Raw genomic sequence first — 7,720 nt, 5'->3', positions numbered from 1 at the left:
GCATGTTTATCTTTTAAAACAGAATAAATTGTTGGACAGTACATCGTATATTTGCTTTCCCATACCCTATTACGTAGAGATTTAAAGTACACATATTTTTATGATTGTTATATCAACACTATACAGGGCAAATTGAAGAAGGGACGAATATAAAGAAAGAAATGTTTCACTTTCTGAATTATTATCAGTTGATATGTTGTTAAGGGAAACACTAAATTGTAACATTACTGGTGTTTAGACTCAATCAAATAATTGTACATGTATTGGTATTAGATACATACAAGTTTATATAATCTGGGCACAGGGAAAGGGGATTGACCGCAACGAAATATTTGTAGAAGTTTTATTTGTATGTCTAAGTTTTAATTTATATAACAATGCAAACATGTAGACGTATGTAGCATTTAAGTCAAATTATTTAAAATGATTCGTATCGATGAATTAAAGATGTCAATGCACTGTCTGAGAGTGCAATATTTTTTGAACATACATCATAACTGTTAATTTAGATATTATTTTTATATATAATTTTTTATGTATAATTTTTCGAGCATGGACACAAGTGCGAGTTTGCATTTGCGATTTCAATAAGATCTGCATATATATGTTTCAGCTATCTTGTTGCGAATGATTATTAATGCGATACTCACCAAGTCGCATTTTGTGCGTTACAAAAAACTTGTATTTATTTCTGAATTCAACCTGATTGTGATTCTGATACAAAGAAGTACTCTGTATGTTTAAAAAAATGGTTAATTTAGTATTCATTATTTATTGACTTGATTAAAATCATGCCGTGTACTTATCCAGATAAGGCCAAGTGTTATAAGTACTGTTAAGTAGGATGTAGTCGAACACGCTATAGTGTTGAACATATATGGTTACACTTTAGAACACTTATAAATTGATCAAAACCAATTTCCGTTTCCAATGAGGAAATTATTATAATACAAAATTAATGATGGCGGATCAGATACATGTGTGTATTGAATAAGGTAAATAATAGTTTTTGACTTGCTTAAGTAGAATAATATAATTTGAAGAACATCATTTCAAATATGTTAGATTTACTAGTGCTGTCAACATCCGTGCATACGAAGCACGAAACCTCGCTACACGCAAATAATATTTAAATGATATATATTGACTTTACCACTATTTCTAACAAGATACTAATAGACAGTAGTCAGCAATAAGAGTATATTAATAGAAATCATGCGGAGACAGCATTATAATTATATAGAAACTTGTGAAACATTAACAATTTTATATAAAAATGAATAACTCGCTCAATAAATTTTAGGAGATTTGTTTTATGATACTTACATACATGTATTTCCAAAAACAGCAATTTAAAAAAGAATTATCGGCTTACACATGATCCTTACATACAGTGTCTTTTTTATGTGGTCCTTTTAAAAAAAAAGATATCTACAATACTCAATATAAGTCATTCATTGTGAATATTTAAAATGATAGCATTATCACAATGCATAAGCATTTATTTTCATAGAAAATCTGAACAGACAAAAAACGTGGTTGTAACACATTGCATGTTATTAACCTAAGATGTTAAACGACAAGAATTTATCAGAGACTTTTTATCCTAGCATGTAAAATTAAAATCTTCCAGTTGATTTTAGAAAAAATAAAATATTCAGCTTTTTTTTTTAAACATAGTCATTGGCCCTGTATCTGAATGAAACTTAGCGTGAATCATGCATTTATAATCGGCTTCAAATTTGCATGACGCTCGGGATTAATTACGAATAAAAATGCCTAACCAATGATTAAAAGAAAGATAATCTACGACTGCCATGAATTATTTCGATTCAAATATACCAATTATTGATTTTAAAACATGACAGCCGTCTTCATATGAAAAAATGAAAATTGAAACGGTGAATGTGTTAAAAAGACATCCTCCCCACCTAAGAGCAAAACACATATCAAGCCCACCAATTGGTCTACAACATAGCGAGACAACACCGCACCCAAAGGCGGGCTTCTGCTTGATCCTTAAAAATTTTCGTCACAATTAACTCCACAACATATAGATTCATCAAAAATTAAACAACATACCAGACTTCCAAGTGAAAAATATGATTTATGTTTAACTAATAAATTATGTGATACTAATGATATTTTAATATGGGATAAATTGGGAAGGCAACATGATTTATTTCACCCGTCTAGATTCAGACAATTCACATACTAAGTAAGTCGCAAAACCAAAGATTTTTTCTTTCTTTTTCATATTACACATAACGGAGTAATGTTTTCTTTTTTTAGTATAACGTGTTTAATAGCAATTTTTGTTAACCATCGGATTGATGAATGGATTACAATTTGAATAATTTAAGGCTGGAGATATGAGGAAAAAACAGCAGAAGGCATTTTTAATTATCCTAAAAGTCTTCCCTGTTTTAGCATTAGGTTAAGTATGAACTTTTTAAATTGATACTGTATTTAGAAGAAAAAACCTACTTTTCATTTGGTGTTCACGAGACAAAATATATGTTAGACTCAAATCGACGTCCATACTGTTATCGACGACCGATCATTAAATCGACGTCCAAATCTGACGTCACATTCCAAAATCGATTGCAATATTGTGATCCTCAAATCGAAGATTAATATTTTGATCTTGTAATCGACGTCCAATGTGCCGACGTGTATTGACAAAACGACGTTCAATTAATTGTGGTCTTCTCTTATCGATCTTCAAATCAATAAAAAATAAATTACTATACTTACACCTATAAATGCAAAAGCTGATTTCAGTGTGCACCATTTTGTTTGAAAAATATGGTTAATTATGTAAGAAATAACTGAAGAATGACTGAAGCGTGCCCCATCTTAGACACTCAGTGGAGACTCTCTTACAAATTTTTGAATACGCTACTGTCATAAAGTGTTTTGTAGGCTTCGAATGACAACAATATTTTAAACATTGTACCTATCTTTCATATAGTTTTTTTTCAATCCGAAATAGGTAACATGCGTATTGATATCTATCTTGATAGAAGTAAATCCAATCGATCTACATTGTAGTGTGGCATTCCTGTTTATTTTAATAAATGACATGCATGTTAGTTTAAATCAATAAAAAACCAACGACTCTAGAGGGCAGTATTCAGTCTTCAACCATTTTTTTTTATTTCGCTATAATTTGTTTAGGTTCCCATCTCCGCTTAGTTCATTTGCTTTGAATTTTTTCATGTAATACGACATGTCGTCATTACATGTCTCGGCGTTTGGAGCTTTGCCTATTCTCGTTTATTTTTTTTCTTTCCAAAGCGTATCAAAACAGTATCCTTCAATAGATGCTACGTCTTTCTTTATTGTTGTCATTTTATAAAGTTATGACCGCATTGTTGCAAGTCCATAAACCGAACTTCGATTAGATAAGCTAAACATTGGACTTCGTTAAAGAAAATCACAAAATTGGACGTCAGGTAGAGGTACATAAAATTAGTCATCGATTCGTCATGTTTTTTCTGATTTGAAAATAAGACGTCGATTTGACGAACGGACGACGATTAGAGACAAGACGTAGATCTGAGTCTTTCATATATATTACATAAACAACATCAAGGATCAAAGACAAGGCAAACACTTATAATGTTCACTTGGCCTGACTGTGAAATTTAAAAACCTAGTTTTAGAACAACGTATTCATTTCACGAACCAGAAATTTCAACACAAATGAATGCAATGTGTATTAAGCTTATTTAAAAGTCATGGCAACCGTTAGTGTTCTTCCTTTTAGGTCTTATATTTCACTACCAGAACTACCTACGAAATCGTAGCAGAAAAAAAACTTGTCTTATGATTTCCAAACAACAAACACATGAATATAAAATACATTTCGTCAGTTATGAAAAAGTGAAACCACACTGTTTTTTTTTTTGTTTTTTGTTTTTTTTGTTTTTTTATTGTTTTTGTTTTTATGTTGTTTTTAAGGGGGGATAGGGATATGGGCCAGGTCGTTTTATTCGATGTTTAGGGTTATACTTTAATATTAAATTATGTCAAAGTAATATATTGTCACATTGATGGTATATTAATGCTTTAGTTGAATATTTTCAAATTACATTCACGCAAACATACAAGTTCAACCTATGAAGTATCTCTTGTATTCAGGAGTTAAAACAAGCGACAAAGTGTTTGTGCGAAGGGGTGACGAATTTGTGTTGAATTGCACCTGCTTTCGTGAGAATAATGGCAACTGGAAAGGACCAAACATATCATCCCTATTGAATCACTTAAAAGAGGAATACATAATTCCGTATGCTACAGGAATAAAATTAAATCCGATATTAAATAGATCTAACGTTCATATTATTGGTGATTATGACAAGAGTAAATGTAAATTAGTAGTAGAAGATTTTTCGGCTCTAAACGAGGGCATATACAAATGCCAGTATATTAAAACCAATGTAACACACAACCATGTGTTCAAAGTTCTAATGATATGTAAGTATCAATATATCCAAGAATAAGATCACTGACAAATGCTTATTACTGAAGAGCAACACTTCTCCTGATCAAACATAAGTTATTTTAATACAACCACACATAACTTTGATCGTGTATTACAAGTAATTTTTGCATTTATGATACATTTCTTACTATGTTAAGATTGAACAACTACCTGTTCGTTATGATAATCATCAAGTATTAAATGATATGAAGTTTGCCATACTGATCATTTGGCTCATCATGGTTTATTGTAGACAAATGGCAAGTATGACATACTACAATTTTGAGTCGTAGGGCATTATCACAGGGCAGTTATGGACTGCTGTAAAACGTTTACAGATTGTCCAAAACACTACTCTTAGTTTGAAAACATTTGACCAAAGTTGATTCCTGAACCGTGCTCGCTGAATTATAAAATTAAAATTTGGTAGTTACCACGTGATATGTTTACAAATCAATTTCAAGCACTTTTATTGCAAAGGCAGACACGGTAAAACCACGGTAACATTGTTTTAGTTCTGCATTATAACTATTCTTAGAGCGAATTATGCAGACATATGATTGGACGCTTAACCTAACAACGTCCTTTTACCACCTTTTGACTTAATATGCTTCCTCGATATTTGTTTTTTGTTTTGCTTGATATGAGATTTTAAAATGAATAAACCGTTTGACCTGCATCATAATGACAAAATGTATTTACAACTCCCTCCCCCTCCCCATTAGTGTTAACCACCTAACTAAAATTGTTTTGTTCACTTTATAGATCCTTCGGAGTTGACCTTACATGTGTACAACTTAAGCGACGGTATAAAACTTACATGCAATGCGTCAGGTGTGCCTAGTATTTACTTTGAAGACTGGGAATACTGTTCAAAACTGAATCAACATATCAGATATCTAAAGGGCACACACGATGGAAATTTTTTTATTCAGGATAACCAATACCAACACAGTGGAATCTACACATGTAAAGTGACAAATGGCGTGTCTTTAAGAAATGGAAATCTTTTCCAAACACAGCAGATATCTATTCCGTATGAAGGTAATGTCTCTATGAACATGATGAAAATTTCAGCATTGAAAATTTATGTTCTTGTATCATAACTTTTTATAGTAAACCTCTTATGAATTGACTAGACTGAAAATAATTTTGATTTAAAATTAAGTTCATTCAGTCAATATCCAGACTGGTTTACTGACATGGATTCAACTTTGTTCTGATGATTTCTTTGCAGCCAAAAAATTTGGCGATAATTACTAATAGGACAGTCAAATAAAACTCCATGGTTTAAAACGAAAAAGCCAAATAGACAAAGAAAAGTAAACAAAATACAACACAACACAACATAAAAATAAAGACTGAGCAACACGAACCCAACCAAAAATGGGATAATCTCAGGTAAGGGTTAACAGATTGTTCTCCACACGTGGCATTCGTCGTGTTTCCCAGGTATTGTCTAATTCGGTTAGCCACATTCGGGTTAAGGGGACGGGATTGTTGTTACGATATTTGGAAGATACCCGCGGACAACAAAAAAAAATCATAATGATGTCGGTAAAAATTTATGAAGGGATGATTTCAACTTCACGACTTGGAACACTTAATTTAACAAATGTTTAATAGCTTTCTCCTTTTCAAGGTTATGTTAGGTCTATGTTCAGACAATTCCATAATTGGTATTTACACCCCCTAAGTAAACATTGGTACAGGAATGCTTCCAATAACTGTATATTACGTATTAGTTTGACAACTAAAAAATAATTTTGAATAAACTTTAACTCTTGACAGAATGTCATTTTTCGGTTGAAATTGTTGAGAACAAAATAACCCTATATACATTCAATATTGTCCAGATCGATTTATTTTAAGTATTTATGAACTTTGTTTTTGTTTTCATTTGACTAAATACTGTATACTACATTTGCAACCTGTATGATTTCATAACTCTATAAATCAGTTTTTATTTTAAAAATGTTCATTGTTACTAAGCTCATTATAAAGGTATGATTGTGATTCTATTATCTTTCTTGTTTCAGGGCCCCCGATCTTTGTTTATGGAAATAATCGAACATATTATGGTCAATATGAAAACATTTTTAGTTCATCTGAAATAAGAGTATCAATCATAACGACGAGCTGGATACAGACGTTTAAAGCTTTGGTAACGCCTCACTATTCAACTTGTGAAGGGCATTTATAATTCTATGGAGTGAATATAACTGTTTTATGTATCAGCTTTTCGTTTTCATTTCTACTATCTGGAACAGACGATTTTACGAATTATACTGCTGATGTTTGTAATAAACATGGATGCAACAATCGTGTGGTTGGAATTGTGTCAGAAAGTAAGCTAAATATGCTAAATATAATACCTCCTTTTATGGCTAGATATAACAGTTTAGATTCGTTCATACTTTGTTGTCTTTTCAGAAATATGCAATTAGTCACCTAGGAATCAAATTAAAAATTCACAAACTACATGCTGTTAGTCTAGTAATGCTTCAGTTTGAAGCAAACGTACCGATGCTTAATAAGGTAGTTTGTAACAGTGCAAGACGTTTGATAGATAGATAGATAGATAGATAGATAGATAGTTTATTCTCATAAAACCATGCAAGTACAAAGGTTACAGAGAAGTTAAAAAATAATATACATAAAAATAAAAAAATGCATTAAAAATGCATAAAATTCGATATTCAAAATTGATGCCGTTGCTCAATTGCTCAAAAACATTGCCTGTAACGATACCAAGATTGTCAAAAGCAATCATGTCTGTCGTTGATATCAATATCGAAACGTTATTTATAGATTGTTTTTTAAGGAATTAAGATACTCACAAATATACAGTTTCCCGTTTCATGTTTGAGCCGACGGTTATATATTAACAGTGTAATCAAACACTGAGACTTTACGTTATAAACATTACTGTCTTTGAAAATGTTTTTATCAGTCTAAAGAAACGAAATATGCTTTTTCAAAGAACCTTTTTACCGTTTCTCGTAAGTTTGTCTCTCGGTGAGGCATTTAGTTTCGAATGAATTGATGAAATGTAGGTTTAATATTTACAAAATTAAACACTTTGAATGTCATTACAGTACTGCAACATGTGCGTTACTTCACTAACACGAAATGAAATATAAAAACTTTGTAATCCCTATAAATGTTGAAAACGTAAACGTGTGAAGTTTACAAAAAAGAAAAGAAAAAAAACATGCTACTGCTGACGTCGTT

At 31.3% G+C, this 7,720-nt stretch overlaps 1 long non-coding RNA gene across 1 annotated transcript; it reads left to right on the top strand.

Annotated features, from left to right (window-relative positions):
- Positions 1-5,259: 5,259 nt before the first annotated feature.
- LOC143058364 (uncharacterized) lies at positions 5,260-6,580 on the top strand. Its single transcript, XR_012973025.1, has 2 exons — positions 5,260-5,530; positions 6,526-6,580. It is a non-coding gene; the product is annotated as an uncharacterized LOC143058364 (long non-coding RNA).
- Positions 6,581-7,720: the final 1,140 nt, after the last annotated feature.

This window comes from Mytilus galloprovincialis, chromosome 14 (assembly GCF_965363235.1).
Source record: "Mytilus galloprovincialis chromosome 14, xbMytGall1.hap1.1, whole genome shotgun sequence".
Taxonomy (NCBI): domain Eukaryota; kingdom Metazoa; phylum Mollusca; class Bivalvia; order Mytilida; family Mytilidae; genus Mytilus; species Mytilus galloprovincialis.
Note: the sequence above shows the minus strand (reverse complement) of the source record. Positions and strands in the feature narration are given on the sequence as shown.